Source organism: Theobroma cacao, chromosome 9 (genome assembly GCF_000208745.1).
Source record: "Theobroma cacao cultivar B97-61/B2 chromosome 9, Criollo_cocoa_genome_V2, whole genome shotgun sequence".
Lineage (NCBI taxonomy): Eukaryota > Viridiplantae > Streptophyta > Magnoliopsida > Malvales > Malvaceae > Theobroma > Theobroma cacao.
The window spans coordinates 11,272,085-11,291,912 of NC_030858.1; positions in this window are offsets into that span (position 1 = coordinate 11,272,085).

The window sequence follows — 19,828 nt, forward strand, 5'->3', positions numbered from 1 at the left end:
ATGTCCTTCATACTTCATATACATAGGTATGTCCTTCACATATAAGCTTACTCATCTCATAATGTATGTCCTTCACATATAAGCTTACTCATCTCATAAGGTATACGAAAAATACATTATTTACATAATCTCATGGCATTCACATGCATTCTCAATCATCTCATGTAATATATGGAATATACATCATATACATAATCTCATGGCATTTATCATGCATACTTAATCACTTTATATGGTATATGGAATTTACATCATATGCACAATCTTATAGTATACATCATGCATACTTAATTATCTCATATGGTATATGGAATTTACATCATATACATATTATAGCATTTATAAACAAACATACAATATCTCGAACCCACACTAGTCTGAAGACCAGAGTAATCGAGTGAACTTCAAACATAAGGTGCTTGTCCCCTCTTGTTGAAAACTAGTACATAGTAGAATATTTACATGCATAGTAGATTCGTAAACAATTTAAAAACCATTGTATCAATCATATCATAATCACTAAGAATTTATTTTTCTTAGGAAATCATTTTCATTCTTGAAACTCAAATCCTTTGACAAACCATTGTAGAGATATCATTTCACCATACATAAATAATACTTTTCATAGAAATCGTGCTAGCTTTACATATCAAAATAATTTGAAAGTGGTGTATCCACTCACCGAGTTGGCAATTTGATTCCTAGCTGCAATCACAACTCCGTTTCGACGAAATTCATGGAGTTTTCAATTGTTCCTATCATACAACAATCATCACAATTATTTCTTATAATAAAAATCTTGTAATAATCATTCTAGGTAATTTCAAAACTACTCGCTTTAACTAAACTAATTTTATAGCTAAAAACCCATGTCTTAAAACCCATAAATATTTCATCTTTACCTTAGGTGAGCTTTGATGCTAAGAAATATCACAAAATCTTTCAGTTTTAATGTTCAACAGAAATTTTGGGTATAAAAATAATATTTTTAGTGCTGGAAAATTCATAAATCAAGATTTAAAAGTTGAAAGATGTCACCTTTATTTGAGAAATCCAAAACCAAGCTTTCAATCTTCCCAAATGATGATTTGGGGTGAAAATCGGTTTAAAAAAGCTTAGAGTTGCTGAAAAACTGATGAGCAATGGTTTAAAATGAAAAACCCTCGGAGTTGGGGTCATATTTATACTATGGGATGTGAAAATACCCTTTTTACCTTTTTATTTTTTCAAAACTTGACAAAATGTATCGATACATTGGCCCATCTATCAAAACATTTGGTTTTGGAGAAAATGTATCGATACATTATGAACATTTATCGATACATGTTCATCAGAAACACTTTATGGGCTAAATGTATCGATATATCATGAACATGTATTGATACATTTGAGACAGAATGCAGTTTCTAAGGTAGATTGTCCATAAAAACCTACCTAACTTATTTACACTAAAAACCATTTAAGTAAATATCCTATTTACTTTTTACTACTCATTTATTTAAGATATTTAATGTAAATATGCAAACAACCCCCATTAGGATTCAATAAAAATATAAAAATAAATCAAAATCCAAAAGAATAAAAATCTAAATTTTAGTTCAAGAACAAAATCGAAAAAGTTTGATTGGATTTAAATTTACGGTTTTCATTTGCCATAGCAAATGTACTCCAAAAATTATAGAAAAATCATATTTGATCATCTAAAAGTCAAGGAAATCATTATCGTTATTTTTTATTTCCAAAAGATTGTTCTATAAAAATCACATATTTTGACCCCTTCCAAACTTGAAAAATTTTCTGCTTCTAAAGTGATAGACAACTAAACAATTTTTTTAAAGATTAAAAATAAGTTTGATATTCAAAATATGTAATTTGTATGCTCGCCTAAGGGTTTCCTAACTTATCCTGTTACTTAAGTGGGATTTCAAAATCTCCCACCCAACCAAGTTGATATGTGCAACAAGCTAATGGTCACCAACATTGCAATGTGTGAGGATCATATCAACGTCTTTCCATTTTGTCCCCCACGAAGGCCTGTCACCTTTCACATACGATCGTAAATCTTATGGAAGTTTCTTTTACATTGAGTCAAACACCTTCACAATGTTGGTAACCTTTTCTTTAGTAAACAATAAATAGACTATGTCTTGTCAATTATATTCTCAGTTGTTACATGCCATGAACTAAATAATACTAACACATTTTCATAATTGAAAATCATTATAATACACTTACGAAGAATCCTGTGTCAATGATGCCTACACATTACTTGAACGACTTATTGTTGGGGCCATCACAACGCTTACACAAGATGCTGAGGCATACGTAAATGTGTTAGTTAATCATCTAAACTTTGAGGTCCTCCAATTTCATGAAAAATGTTGGCCCTTGCTCCCCGTTGATGTCGATGTTACACCTACACATATAAAATATCGACATTAAAACGTCACTAGAATCAATTGTTTGGAAACACAAATGGATGAAATATAATGTTTTCAGCTTACATCCCTTTTGGGTCGTTCTGGAACTTTTCGTATATTTTCTTCACCGACACCTTATCCTTACGTGGGAGTGAAAATAGGTCCACATACAAGCTGGCCTTGTACTTGTTGGATATGACCAACCATGACACTTTAATCACATCTCCATTTAACGTCATGCGACATTGGACATTAAATGAGTTTGTTGTAGATGTCTGTGACTTGTTACTATGAGACTGCCTCATTGTTGTGGTATCAACAGGCTATGTGGTGAAAATCGAATAAGGTCTGAGGAGGAGGTGTGCTCGAGCATGAGGGATGTACACGACCATTTGTGACAGGTCGGCACCCGTGGGTGAATCTGCACCAGTTGGCTCCTCACCACTTATCTCTTTACCAATTGCCTTAGGGTTCCCAACACCTCCCACACCTTGGTCGACACCCTTATTGACACGAAAATCATCGTCTCCAAGATCATCAGCCCCATGGTGGTCATTGCCATCACCACCACCATGTTCCCCGTCAATACCGACATCATCCTCATGACCATCATTATTAGGCACACCAACATATTGACTAATAAACCCACTTTACACAATGAGAGCAATTAGAACAACAAATAAGTTAGAAAATACATGAACAAACACTAAACAAACTCAAATACATCCTAAATGTTACATGAAAAAAATGACAGAAGCTAGAAGATCATACTTTTACAAAGATGATGCCAATAAGTCAATGTACAATTCGGTCTTCCATTGAGTATAGATCCTTCTGCCACTCCCGTCTCTACTTGCCCAAGTTAGTTTGCCACTCCTATCTCAACTTGGCCGAGTCCCTCTACTAGTCTTACCTTAGGTTGCCATGACCGGTCTTAAGTGATTCATTATGACCGTATCGTCATCATTGGCCTTCCCTTTACGCAATGCAATAAGGGCAAATAAGATGTTAGTCAATAGTAAAACATGGTATTGTTGGGTATACAAAAAACCATCCTTACTAACAATTGGGCGATGTGAATAGAGCGACGATCACAAACAACTGATATTTTTAGGGCTACAGTGTGCTTTTGAGGAGGTGATATCAGCGTATGCATTTGAAAAGATGGTGGCGTATGCATCTAATCATTGGGCTAGGATTGAGTAGCTGGAGTGACTTCGACTTCTTCATCTTTAAATGCGTCAATGCACTTCTGCTTAATGGTGCCATTAGTTTTTTTTTCTTTAACTGCTCTCATATTTAGTCTTAGATCGAGATTCCATGCTTCTCAATCCTCCACATGCCATATTGGAACGTATTGTTGCCTGTTAGATAAAGGGACATCTATGTTAACCCAATATGCTTGGTGGTTTCCTCTACGATGTGCTCCAAGGTATGGTGTGCACACAACTGAACAAAACTTGCATTACAATTAGTTTGAAAAGATAGTTGACATATGACAACAAAAAAAAAAGTAGCATTTCTCTCACCTTCTTACTGAGATCTAATTTTTCCACTGACTTGTAGAACAATTTTGGCTTCTGCTTGCACTCCCATCTATATATTCATGGATAAACGTTGCCAATGCAGGAGGTAATTAAAGTTTGAAAAGCAGGAATGGCCTCAATCACACAAAACTACAAGTCAATTGTAAACATTATAATTACATAAATGCTACACAACATACCTTAATGAAATGTATGTGAAAAGAAAAATGGTAAACATTAGGTGGCACTACTTATATCGCCTATGCAAATCCATATACGTTGTAGTGAAAAAGCATAGGCTTTGCCATCATGAGAGGAACTTCAAACCCCCTCAATAGGTAGTTCGTAGTCAACTTTCATACATATTGACCTTATGGGAATGCATTCCACGCTTCCATGTCCTCGACCAACACCAACAGCCACAACGTCACTTGTCTGTTGTAGTCTTGTCCTTATAAAATATTATTTGTGAGCAAGATAAGGACCATCTTTATTGTGTCTCCCCAACATTGAAAGTTACCTTCTCGAAACCTTTTAAGCACATGTAATAGCTTCACATTTTTGTCCCTTCCCTAATATCTATCATGAATTCCTCTAGGGATGAGTTCGTAAGGGCATGATAAAACATTCGTCATGGGGCCAAACTTCTATCCTGTCACAAGGTAGAACTCATGCTTGAAGAAACGTACCTTGGTCTTGCCTATGACGAACTAGAACTGATGCTCCCTTGTACTGAGATTATTGATTTCGCACAGCAAGATGTTATGCAAGAGATCGATGTAGAAGAAGTCTTGAGGTTATACGTTCAGTAGCATCCCAAAGCACGTATCCTACGTTGTATCGTACTCTTTGCCACGTGAAGCATGGTACTTTTGTCTTGTAGGTGCGACTACTTACAATGGGTGTTAATGGCGACATGGAAAGCCCATTTGTCGCTCTGAATAACAAGCGATGCTTCGAGGTTCTCGTACTTTATGAAAACCATTTACAACAACAAAACAGTAATAAAACTATAAGCTACACACCATGAACAGTAATGTTGTTACATGCTATGCAGAACAAGTTAAATGCTGTTACATTCCATGCCCATATTGTCTCCAAATGTTAGAGGCCATTCTAACAACATTCGGCCTAAATGGGCATGGTGTCTAACATTTCTAGAGATTTCTCTTTTTTTTAAAAGATAAAGATATTATTAAATAAACAAGGAAAGAAGTGGTCTTTGTACAAAAAAAAAAAACCAGAGTATAGCAAAAATAGCACACAGGGTCAACAAAATGAGCCAGCCACAAGATGAGAAATCACAACAAAAAGAACCAACCTAGCCATAAAACAAAAACAAAACCGCAAGAAAGTATGCTGCTAAAAACAACCAAAAGCATAAATCAATAAGAATAAGAAAAAAATCAACACCAAGAGAGACACAAAAATTCAATTTGAAGAAACAACATGACACAAAGAAGAAAATTCAAACAATAAAACCCCCTCCTTAGCCAAGCAATCAGCAATGCTATTTCCAAACACATGATGAAGCAGTAAAATCAATAACTTCAAGCAACATTATATGCCATTTAACAAAATAATCAACAAAAAATAGCATCCAAACATCAAAACCCATTCCATTTAACTACATTGTTAAGCAATATGGAGTTCAAACAACAAAACCCACTAAAAAATACAACAAAAAATTCAGCATTGATTGACTTACTTTACTCTGAACTTGTCTGAACATTTTGTTAGCTTTGGGTTTAGGGTTTAGGAAAATACCTAGTGTTTAGGGTTTAGGTAAATAAAAGGGGAAAGGAAAAATCTTGTCGTGTAATAATTAGTGTGTAATGTTGTTGTGCGCTTGACTATGAGGAGGTTCATTAAAGATAATTTTGTCTAGAACTCTTTTCTCTTGGATAAAAACAGTTAAAATGGAGTGTAGCAAATTTTTTTGAACATGATGTGCAACAATAACATTTATTCAACATAGCATGTAACAACTTTTTTTTTAAAATGGTATGTAGCAAAATTTTGTTAAACATGGCATGTAACGACAACATTTTTCAATATGACGTATAACCTCTTTTTTTTCAACATGACGTGTAACAAAATTTTTTCAATATGGCATGTAGTAACATTTTTTTTCAACATGATGTGTAGCAAAATTTTAAAACACATGTCTTTGAATATGAGAAGGTTTCATTAAGAGTAATTTTATCCTAAAATTTTCTCTTGACTAATAGTTAAAATTATTGGGAGGGCTATTTTTTAGAACACTTTATCTTTGAAGATTATTTTTAAATTTTGCCCTAGTTTTTTCAATGATATAATACAAATCTTTTATTGGTTGAGAAAAAAAAGAGTTCCATTTTTATATGGGCCTCATGCATAAAGTGTTTTTGAAAATAGGCCTTCTTATAGTTTTAATTGTTTTTATCCAAGAGAATTAAAATGTGGACAAAATTGCCCTTAATGAAATTGACCCATTATTGTGTCGCTTTGCACTTTAACCCGAAACCTATTAACGGGTCAAGTATGTTTACAAGGTGTGTAAGTCTTTAGTTTTCATCAACAGACTGTACATCTCCTAACAAAGAATTTTGTCGAAAACATTCCTCGCCAGTTCAACTTTTGAAATTTTTCACAGTGGTAAAAGCATTTTGGAGTGGATATTATTCGCATAAAAGTAGTTCACATATTGAGCAGTGAGAGGAAGTTCACATTACAGGGAGAAAGATATAATATATTTTTATTTTATTTTGAACCATGAGGAGAAATGTTTTTAGGGCTATTATTATTCTTCATGTTTTTCATTTATGGTTTTTGAGTATAAACGTATGCATATTGCTTGTTCATATTAATATTCTCATTGTTTAAAATAGTTGAATATAAACATGAAGGTGGTATTATTGGGGTCGAAAGGTGACAAGGCATGCATGACTGGTTGATATGTGTGCATTATCACCCTTTGATAGGAATTGGGTTTAGGGTTTAGATATTGTGTGACTGAGGGCTTGCTTATGTGGTTGGCACCTTTTGCATGACTGGATTTTGGCATGGCATCACTTAGGGTGTGTGTGATTGCATTAGGGTTTAACATTGCGTGACTAGTCGATATGTCATTGCGTGACTTCTTGTTAATAGGTCTTTGCGTGACTATTGTTCAGGCAAGGCATCACTTAGGGTGTGCGTGATTGCATTAGCGTTTAACATTGCATGATTGGTTGATATGTAATTGTGTGACTTGTTTATAGGTCTTTGCGTGACTGGTTGATAGATCATTGTGTGAATATTGTTCAAGCATGGTGTCACTTTATGTGTGTGTGATTCGTTTATTTGTTCTTAACATTGCGTGACTTTTTGGTAAATCATTGCATGATTTACTGTTAGCAATTGCATGACTTATTGATAAGGCATTGTGTGACTGTTTTCTATATGAAATTGCGTGAGTGTTATAAGTGAATGAAATTTATCTGCATGGCATTGCATGACTGACATTGCATTCATTCTATATTATTTTAGGTCAACTGTAATGCTTTAATATGTATATGCTGATTTACTTAATAATTCATGCTCAACACGTGCATTAATTATTCTATTTCAGGGTTGTCTAAAAACAATTAAAATTATTATGAGGGTCATTTTTTGAGTGAGCTTCTGAGGAGGGCTATTTCTTAAAAATTCCTCTCTTTTCTTTTAATCTACAATGATCGTATTAACTAAAATGGGAATGTTTTCTATCTTATGTTATAGATGGCCAGCACAGGAACAAAGCAAGAAAATGTGGAATCTTTGCTTTGTGCACCGAGGCACTGGTGGGGGTTCAACGGTAGCATTAACATCCACTGTTAGTGGTCGCATCTGCATGTGATACGTGAGATGCTGTGCAAAGTAAATGAGTTGGAAACCTTGAAGAGAACATGCTTTGGACATATGATGGATGTCAAAGGGTTAAACCTAATGGCAATGCATGTTTTGGTGTAGTTGTGTACAGTCGGGATGTTGAAGCCAAAAGAGATGTTAACCGCACATAAGGCCGACATTGAAGTCAATATCTCCAAGGGGTAGCAATACGTTTCATTATGGAAGTTGGAGGGTTGGTTAGAATTCGGTCCCCATCAAAGGAGAAAGATGATGGATTATAAACGGAAAAGTAAGATAAGATAAGGTGTTAAGCGGAAACGCACCACGGACGAGGAGGTCCATTCCTAGTTCGCTACTACTGAGGCCCCGAGTGCTGTTGAGGTACCTGATTTTCCTCTTACGACTCCTCATGCTGCTTCTCATGTTGCTCCTGATGCTACTTCTCCTGATGCTCCTTATGCTGCTACTCATGCTGTAGTTGCCATGACTCCTTACACTGCTTCTTCTCTTGCTTCTGCTATTGCCTCTCATGCCTAGGCATGCAACCAGCCGCTGCATCCTCAAATGATTACGAGCTTTAAGTGAGAGATGCAACAGATATGGACACAGTGGAAGAAGGACCTACAGTTAATGAGGACGGAGATGCAGTAGACATGCAAATACAAATGTAGTCGTTGCAGATGGAGGTTGACCAAGACATGCAGTTGGAGATCTAGCGAGCAATGCAACTACAAATGCAGTCACTACATCTAGATATCCAACAGTCACTACAAGGGTTGGAGGATCAAATTGTCAGTCGACTGATCGACCATTAAGAGGTATGAGCTTTTATCTTTTTTCATTACGTGAGTTGTAATATGTACAATGTATACATTGTTCTAATGTGTTTGATTTTTTCCACCGTTTAAAGTCGATTGATTGATGAAGAGGATGGTGCACACAACAAAAAAGGCAGCGATACTAGGGTTGATCTTGATGAGACAAGTGGCTTAAATCAGTCAATTGTATCAGCTCAAAGCTCACCTCTTACTGGCCCAATCGAAGATCATCCTACCACTAGTCCAACTACTACTTCCCCACATCATGCTCCTATCCCATCTCCATCGGAGGCCTCTCAACATTGTCAATGCACATCTTCTCATGAGGCTCCACCTCAAGTCAAAAAAGCACCTCATCCTACGAGTATTCCAACTACAACTTCCCTACATCCTGCTCATGTCCCAACTCCACCAGAGGCCCCCTAGTATGGTGAGATCATAGCTTTTCTTGAGGCTCCACATCCACCTCAAGTCGAAGATGCACATGTGAAATTAGCCAGCAAATACCTTCAAAGCCCATACGTAAACTCTCTATTAGTTCAGCGCAAAGTGAAAGATGATTTGAAGGACAAATATGAGTCCTTCATCAAAAATGAGCAAGCCAGGTAAAATGATAATAGTACATGTGGGTATTATATATATGCAGGGTTAACATTTTGGGCATTGAAAGGTAGAAAGGCCCTGATTTTTCAGTAATTGGAGATGCCGACAGAGTTGTTGGACAACCAACATATTGATACATGCATCAGTGTCATGTTTAAAGGGTCACGTGAGCAGCATCCATAACTCTACAAGCAAAAAATATGAATCGTTGACAGCTACTTCTATGCAAGTATATTTTAATAAGTTGTAATTATTCAAATGTATGGGGTGGGTATTAGTTAATGGCATCTAACTATCGTGCATAACATAATTGACAGCTTATTTTGCTAGGTCTGACCAAAGAAATGAAACCTCCCTCGACCAATAAGACATTCAAGGCAACTAAGGCGGTATTGCTAGGCATGCAAAGGGTGAGAGTCCTTTGTGGGTTTGGTCATGGCACGAGGTTGACTCAATTCTTGTAACATGCTTTTTTGAAGGGCACTAAGTGGTAGTGCACGTCAACTTGCTGCAATGGAATATGACGTTAGTCGACTCATCATACAGTCAGACAGATGCAATGAAATTTGGCTTGCGTGATAAGCAAATGAGTCCACTGACAACACTGTTTCCCATTATATGCCACCAGGCTAGGTACTTTGTCAGCTCGCGTCATCAAAAGCGATCTTTGATGCAGATGAGGTATAAGTTAAATGTAAAAACCCTGAAATAGCAAGATTCGCACAATTATGGGGATTAGGTTATCGCCTCATTGCAGTGGTTGATCGGTTCAGATGATCAGACCCTAAAGGCAAACACCATAGACGACATTCAAAAAAGTTTTACCCTTGAAATTTTGCAAATATCATGACTTGTTAATTTTTTAATTTGTTTATTTTTTTTCCTAATATGTAAAATAACATTTATTGATAAGCATACAAATTATTCTTTTTGTATCATTTAAAAAAGAGAAGGGTAATAAGAACAGTTCGGTATTCATTGATGTGATAAGCATACCGGTCCAATAACAATATTGTTTTTTTCTTATTCATATCTTAAATTCTGTTATTATTTTATACAATTTACATGCCAGACTTCATGAGTTTGCATATGCCAACCCCCATGACTTTATAGCCTACATGACATGTTGAATTGCATTGCATGACATAGGCATGTAATGCAATACCCGCACTAGTTGATACTGTGGGGCCATTGCGTGAACCGTTAAGATGGAATCATGTGAGTAGTAAATATGGAATCACGTTATTAGTTATTATGGAATCGAGTAACTAGTTAATATGGAATAGTGTGAGTAGTAAAGATGGAATCGCGTGACTAGTAAATATAGAATCGCGTGACTAGTTTATATGAAATCATGTGAGTAGTAAATATGGAATCACATTACTAGTTATTATGGAATCGAGCGAGTATTTCATAGGGAATAACGTGACTAGTAAATATGGAATTGCGTTACTATTTATTATGGAATCGCGTGACTAATTGATATGGAATCGCGAGACTACTTGATATGGAATAATGTGACTTTTTGATATGGGATTGCTTGACTCACTTATTGTGTGTCAAGTTCTTTGAAGTAGGGTAAGCTAATTTGATGGACAATATCAAACCATAACCTAACCCCAAGCACCATCATAACATAATATACAATTGAATACCTTAAACCCTCAACCATAAGGATGAGTAAACACATGAAAGTTAAACCACATGTTGAGTAAATAAAAAAAAAAAACCAATATACCATAAATTGTTTAGCAAACAAATTACAATATCCCTAATCCAGTTAATCCCAACTTACAAAATATGAATCTTCAGCTGCTATGCTTCATTCAGCCAAGACCAATGACAACTAACTTCCTTTTTCTTTGATGTTCATGTCGGAGAAACTCATTTTTGTCTATTTCTTTCGGCCTCGCTTCTGCTGCTCGATCAGCTGTATCTGTTCTTTGCATTAGAAGATTCTCAACATTTGGTATCCTCAATTCCAATGTCTGCATTCTATCAGTTTGGTTACTGAGTTTCTCATGAATCCTTACAAGCATATTATACATCACATCATTTGAAATAGGATCTGAAATAACTCTAGATGGACCATTGGATGGAGTATCATGGGCGGGATGAATTGGGCTACCTTCAACAAAGTTGAATGACTCATCAACACTCATCTTATATCCTCTTTTCAAGAGCCATCCAATAGATAGATTATGAGGCCTGCGACTGGTCGAATCAGCTAGATATCTATTATTCCAAATCCATTTCTTCTTAACTAGAATGGATATGATGTTTCCGTATAGTAGGGTCGTCTCATCCCGTAAGGCGACTCTTCTCATTCTGATGATCATATATTATGCAATATTCAAACCAAACTGGGTTCCAATTAATTCCATCATCCATAGATCCTCAACGCTAACATGTCTTAAACGATTGATCCTTTCTTATAATGTGGACATTAGAAAATTATGTACTAGCCTAGCTGTTGTAGAATGCAAATGACGAGCAAAACATCAATTTGTCGTGTATGGTTCTATTCTTCCTGTCACATTGGCCCACATGCCAGACGACTCATAAAATGGGGGAAGTCTATATTGCCCCTCTCTGTACTCGATTTTCAATAGCTTCCCAATATCAAAGTCGGTCACTGTAAACTCTATTCCTTCTAAAAACACGCTCAAAACATATGGGTTAAAATCACTAGGATTTTCAATTTCATTTTCACTCTAGTGTATGCTCGAGTAAAATTCCCTAACAAAAGTTGAGCTATAATCCATATTTGGAAAGGTACTTAGACCCTTAAGTTTACCTATGTCAAAAAACGTATTTAAGTTATGCTCAAGGTCTACGTATTCATTAAAGCTTTCTAATCTACCATTTTCCTGCACGATATGATGGCATTCTCTATTACCCTATACCTAGTAGCATGTTCGTTGTTCCTAAACCATGATGATGAGGACAGAACGTTACCTAGCTCAATGGAAAAACCAATTGATGTGGTAAGCAGTTCAAGAGCTAGTTTCCATTACTTCTTTGAGCGTAGACTAAAGTATTAATCATAACCCATAATTTCGTTGCCATTGTCACCAACATTGGGTGAGCGAGAAGATGTGACCATTGCTTAAGACAGTGCAAGAGGGTTCGGGTTTAAGGGTTGAACTTACAACTAGAGATAGGTTTAAGAGATTTTCGTTGAATTATGGGTTAGCGTTTAGGGTATTATGTAAACCACGAGACAAAACAACATCGTTTTGAATAAAAAGATTTCTGTTGTATTAGGAATTGACTGACTACCTATTATTAGCAACTCAACTATTAAAACCAGAGGCAGATGGGAGGGGGGCTAGTGGGGGCCCCCACCCCCCAATAATTTTTTAAATTTTATAATTTATTTGTATGTTTTAAAATTTTATAATGAGAAAATTATAAGAAATAACCTTTCTAATAATTTTACCCCTCTAGTAATTTAGAAATTTTTATAACTTGTCTTTGTTTTTTAGAAATTTTATAATTTTGCCCATACAAGAAGTTTAGAAGTTTTCTAACATATTTATATTTTTTTGAACTTTTATAATTTTACCCCCTACAATAATTTTTTATTTAAATATCTCACAGCAATTAATAGGATTAAAACAAAACCAAGTACATTTTCAATAAAAATTAAAAAATAAATTGCATTAGAATTATTTTCAAACCAGACTTCATCCAAAGCTCACAACCACCACTTCACAAAAAAATAATCATTTTTTACACTTGTATTTATGTATTTTATTTTTAATATTTTTGACTTTAATTGTGATGAGTAAACATACATTGATAAAATGTATCTACATTTTCTTAGCTATGTGACACACTAAAGAAGCCGAGAATATTAAAAGTTCACTTTCTTATTGACAAATTAACCTATCATGTGTACCTCAAACAAATTTCCCATATAGCTTATGCATATTAAATATTTTGTGGTTTTGTTTAATTGTTTACAAAGATAAATAAATTATGAACGAGTACAACGCATTTGATGATCCCACAATATTATCTTAAGAGGCATATATCTTGATGCTGGTTGTTGTCAAACGCTAGAGTATCATCTCCATATTCTATCAAACTCAAGTTCAAATAGTATTATTCAATGCAAATGTCAATGGCAAGTTGGAAACAATCCTTAACAACTGATGTCTGAAGGGCCACTATCTTCAGGTACGACACTCATAACGTTCTTAGAGTTTCTAGTCTACATTGGACAGCTGTTTCGTGTGTGTTCGGGTTGTTTGTAAATTGAACATGCCTTGGGTCATCGTCGTCGTCGATCTGTTGGCTGAGTATATGATGTTTCCCCGTTTCTCGATGGAGCTGTAAATGGAGTCTAGCAATATTGTCTATTATGACCATAGCTTTTGCATTGTGAACATCTACGTCATTGACTGTCTTCCCCAGTTAATGGAATCTTTTTCTTACTAGGTCTTCTTACTTGACCTCGCCAAGTTGGTGGCAAAATGATAATTTGTTGAATGTCATGGGGGATGTCCAACTCACTAGGATGCCCAACCAAGCAAATGAGAATCGCATATCCCTCTACCTAAGATCGAGTCTTGTAATAGTTCAAGCATAATTCAATGACTACACGTTTGCACCTACTGTCAAGGAAATGAAATCATAGTTGTTGAACAATGTCAAATTTCAATTCATCACGCACAAAATAAGAAAACATGATTATTCATACCTTATTACTGCCATGGCATGCGTGCAGGGGAGTATATCAGTCTGGAACTCAATGCATGAACACGTCTTGGTGGACAGGTTGACGACCTTGTCCTTAGCTCTACCTATAACTTGAAACTCCACCTGATCGATTGGTTATGTGGAAAAATGGCATGCTTCATTGAACTGTGTGTTCAACAGATTGGTAGCCCAAGGGTTAAAGGGCGTGGTCAAATTCAATGGCTCATTGTGCCAGACATGGAACCAACGTTGGAACACGCCTCTGATGCACTCGATAAAAACGGTTATTGGCATTTTTCTTGCATGCCTCAAATAAGAGTTAATACACTCCGCAATGTTGGATGTCATGAACTTGTATCACTTTACTAGTGATCGTGCACATGCCCATCTCTCAAGGCCTAATATCATAAGGCAATCGTAAACAGGTTTGCAAAGCTATATCAGTTGATTCATATGTCTATTAAAATCAGCGAGCCTACCGCGTGGCACAAAGTTGCCTATAAATAGGGTAAAATCACGGCAACATCTTCGCGCTTGAACTTGTTCTTAAAGTTTTTCCCTAAGAGGTAATTGCATATACTGTGATGCGCGTCCTCGTACATTTTCTCAACTGCATTCTTAATGCCAAGATGTTGATCAGAAATGAACATTGCATTTTCAGGACAACCAATCGCATGACGTAATTGGGTAAGAAACCACAACCAAAACCCTTTGTCCTCCACGTGACTAATGCCAAATGCAACTGGATATATCTGCTCATTCGCATTTTTGCATACAGCAACAAACAGAATACCTTTGAATCTGCCTTTCAGATGTGTGGCATCGATAGCAACTACAGGTTGCATTACAACACTGAAACCCGAATACATGGCCTAAACGCCCAGAAATAATATTTGAATCGTTGTTCCCCATCCGTGGCGACAGTCGTGACAATACCAGGATTTTCATGTTCCAACATATGGAAATACAAGGGGAGAAATTTGAATGACTCTTCTAAGGGTCTGAAAGTAAGACTCTCCGCATACTCCTTTACTCGCCAAGCCTTACTATATAAGCATTGCAATTCCCACTGGCGATTCATCTTTTCCATTATTTCCTTAGGTCTTAATGGGGTTACATAATTTCCTTACAACCTAGTGGAGATAAGCTCACCAATTAGCCTCGCACTCGCAGTTCAGTACCCACATTGTAAACCATCAACAGTACACGTGTGCACCTTTTGCAACATCCGAACTTGCCAATATTCTCCTTTAGGTAACTTTGTGTCACGCAAAGCAAACTTGCATACCTTCTCCTTACAGCCAACCTCCAAATGAACGTGACATGACTTTTTAACTCTAATCTAAAAATGCTCTTTTAGTGTCAACATGCTCAAAGTTTGTTTCAATTCGGCCTTCAACAGAAACACTTTTCCATAATATAAGAGGTTGTCTATTGATCTAGATTCCTCAGTCATAATTGTTTGGAAGGATATCATATCTACCCCGGGAATAATCCATTGAGGAGATACCCTAGTATTTACTCTATCTTGATCACTGTCATCAAGCAAACAAATGCCATTCTCAAGTGTGATGAGGTTGTCGTAAATAGGGTCAACACCCTCAACATCTTCTAATTCAACAGTTGTGGCATGGTCATCACACTGAACCTCTTCTAACACAATAGTTGTGTCATGTCTTATACTGCCATCCGCATGATTACAATCTAGAATGTCGTTGTGCTCACCCCTGTTGTCCTTTAAACAATCATCATGTTTGCCAGCGTAATTATCTTCACAATCATCCTGCAACTCATCGTTCCAATCCTCCATGTCGTCCTTTTCAACATCATCTTTAATCTGATTAGATGCATTACCATCACTCACAACTATGACAATGTCATTTGTGAATGACGATGGACCCACTGCATTTTCGAGCCATGGTTGCTTTTGTTGCAAAGTACCAAGTATTTCATTCGATGCACATTCCGATCGAAATTGTGTAGACATCATTTGTAAACACCTCACGTGTGTACCAAGCTGCTCAAACTCATGAGGATACATCGAATGTGATTGCCATGGTTGTTTGTTAGGAATTGCATGGTGTGGTGTGTCAAAATAATTAACATTCTATTGTAAGTGATTACTATGTTGGACACCATGTTCATGTGGAATATTGTTTTCATTTCATGCCTTAATTGTCACGAACACAACAACTACCTTCTCATCTCGCAAAATACTTGCTACATCTTCATCATCCTTGATAACTGTGCACGAAACCCCCGCAGCATGACTGAGCAATGCATGTAGCTCGATTTCGTTATTATGTTAGTTGACCTCAACTACCTTTTCAACTAGCTTCACTAGACCCCAAAATGACAAATCACTCCCAACACCCCTTACTCGTGTTTCACCACCCTTGTAAGTGTCATCAACCCAATGACCACTGTATGTACTCGTAAGCTTCACATTTGGTAAGCCACTGAAATTTAATAAAAAATAAGTGTCACAATTAGTCAATTTATCAAAAATTACCCCTCAATGCGTAAAAACCACTTACGCAATGCCTAAGTCATGGAATAATATAAAGTCAGTCTCGCAATGTTTAATATACATTCATGCAATGCCTAAAAACTAGTGAACAAAAGCCTCAAAACAAGAGATGAATTGCACATGTCACGTACCGTTAGTCTCTCAATACCTAATAATAAGTCACTCAATGCCTAATATCCACTCAAGTTATGCCAATATAACCAGTAACGTACTAGCCCAATGTCACGCAATACATAACAACAAGTCAAGTAATACATAAAAATCAGTCACGCAATGTCTCAACACAAGATATGCATTGCGTAATTCACGCAACACCTATAACCCAGTCTCACAATACCTAATAATAAGTAACCTAATGCCTAATATCCACTCACGTTATGCCAACATAACCAGTCACGTATTGGCCCAACATTAAGTAATAAATAACAACAGGTCATGCAATACATAAAAACCAGTCACGTAATGTCTCAACACAAGATATACAGAGCACAATTCACGCAGCACCTTTGACCCAGTCTCAAAATACCTAATAATAGGTCACGTAATGCCTAACATCCACTCACGTTATGCCAAAATACCCAATCATGCATTGGCCTTACGTCGCGCTATACATAAAAACAAGTCCTAGAATACATAACAACTAGACATGCAATGCCTAATATCCATTCACTTAATGCCTATAAATAAAATAATATTCGAACTTGTGTCATCATATTTTTGCTTCTCTTATATAAAAATAGAAAATTAAAAAATTAGGGTAAGTAACCAAGTTATTCAGCTTAATAGAAATTAAATGCAATAACTCATTTTATGGAAAATATGTGATCAATCAATATTTTTATTCATTAGCTAAAAAAAACAGATGATACAACATATGAACCATGGTTCATTTCTTCCTAATCTCATCTAATGTTTCATAAAATTTGGCTAGAATCTTGTTATTGCCCAGAATTTTTGTCTCCAGGACTTCAGTCCTAACTAGCAACTTATCCATCAAGCCACGCATGTCTTTCTCCATGCTCTCAATTTGGTCCATCAACTTGACCAGATATGTTGGAACATTGTCGGGGATATTTGCCTTTTCAGCAACAACCCCCTTCCCATTTTTGACTCTAGAACGTTTAGATGCCATTAGAATTTTGAAATTTTCCTTCAGATGATTTTGATTAAAATGAATAGTGGTTCTCTTTATTTATAAGCATGAATGCTGACTCATGGAAGGGTGTTCAATGGTTTTAGGCTTATTTTCTTATGAATATGGTTAGTTCGTAAATCAATGCATTAAGTGCTTTAATGAGAATTTCAGAGTTCTGTGTCAATCGAATTTAGATGGTTTTCTACACTGATATAAGTGGAATTAAGGGAGCTGAATTGGTTATTAAGCATTCCTAATTCTCTTCTAATTTTATAGAATTTGTTATTAAAGGGGTTGAATTAGTAGATAATCAGCTTTAGCATAAAGTAGATAAAGCAACGCAATTACTAAAAACCAGTCACGTAATGCCTACAATCAAGTCACGCAATGTGTACAAACCAATCACACAATGCACAACTCACGTAATTCCTAAAATCTAGTCTCGTAATGTCTCCTATCTAGCCCAAATTATCTAATATTCAGTCACGTAATACCAAATAAAAAGGTTACGATTCCTAATATCCACTCGCACACCCTAATATCCAGTAACACAATGCCTAACAAATATTTACGCATCACCTACAAATTGATTAATTTCGCTACTCCCAGCCAAATTTAAGTTTCCAAAGTCATATAATTTACCTATCAACTTTTGCATTCTATGAATATAAAAAAATAAACCCAATAACACATAACAAATACCTTGATATCATCTCTGCACTTTGAGATGGTGAGAAAGTTGGATGGCGATATAGACCTCGATGGCATTGTAGAGCTAGACGGCAAGATATAGACCTCGATGGCATTGGAGAGCTAGACGGAGAGTAGCTAAATCGAGATTTAATTTTGAAATTTTTATCTGAATGGCGGAAAAGGAGAAAGAAACCAAGATCACTTAATTTGGATTAAATGGTTTAAAGGGTATTCTTATTAAGTCATGTAAAAAATTATCTAAAAACAATTAAAATTATAGTGGAGGTCATTTTTTAAGTGACATTATTAAGAAGGTTATTTCTCACAATTTTCTCAAAAAAAATATATAATAGTAAACTATGTATATATTTATGATGTAGAATTCATATAAAATAAATAAAGGGTATACTTTACATGTTTAAAGGTTAGAAAAATATCAATCTTTTGATTTAATGTTAGAGAAACAAAACCAAATACAGACCGAAACATACCTCTATAGGGAAATAATAAAAAGTAGATCACGCATTCCAAGCCATATTCCAAATACAGAATACGGGGCCCTGATTATTAATTATCCAGCAGCATATCAACAGTTGTCCTGAATCTAATTATTTATTAATTTATATGTCTTAAAAATGATGAGAGAGAGAGAGAGACAGAGAGAGACAGAGAAAGAACTAGCAAATGACGTAGACATTAGAGTTGACATGCGATTTAACTAGCTATCTCGAAACTGCCCAGAAGTTGAGTTGACATGTGACTGAAGTGATACAACAAAATTTGAAGCAATATTTTCTTCTAAACGACCGACCCAAAGACAATGACGGGATCAACAGGTTTTATCTTTACTTTTCTTTTCTCAGCTCAACAAGTTTTCTCATAAATCATAACATATTATAAGTCAATTTCTCCTTTTATTACATATATTATCCATCTAACATGATCGTTCAAAACGTAAAGAGTTTAACTAAGGTGTTGAAATAGAAATGCCAAAAGAATATTTATAAATCAATTTATAATATAAGTCCCTATCCCTCATTCCCTGTTAACTTGTAGAAAGGCACTCTGGTTTCCGATAAATTTTAGCTAGTCAGCAGCAGAGAATAATTTTAATTTTCAACCTCATCACGAGGGAGCGGAGCGACACGGTGCCTTCGTGATTGACTGACCAGAATTAAGAAAAGAAGAAGTTTGGCTTTGATAGTTTATCTTAAGAAATTTCCTTCACCTAATCTAGTACCCAATTAATTTCCCCTCATGGCTCAAGAAAAAATGGAAATTGGATTTCATAAATGTAATTTAACTTTTTCTGGTTAAATGATCAAATATTTTTAGTTTTGTTTGCTTTCTTTTTTTATCATGTAAGAAAATGAACGATTTAAACTTTACTTTTTAAATATGTAAGTACTGAAACAAATATTCCAATGTAAATTGTTTTTTAGCATTTAAGGAAATAAACGATGACATATTACTGAGCTTTCATTGAGCAAATTAAACTTGTGATGTTTTCTTTGATTTCTCTTTTAATAGTTAAAGCGATTCGA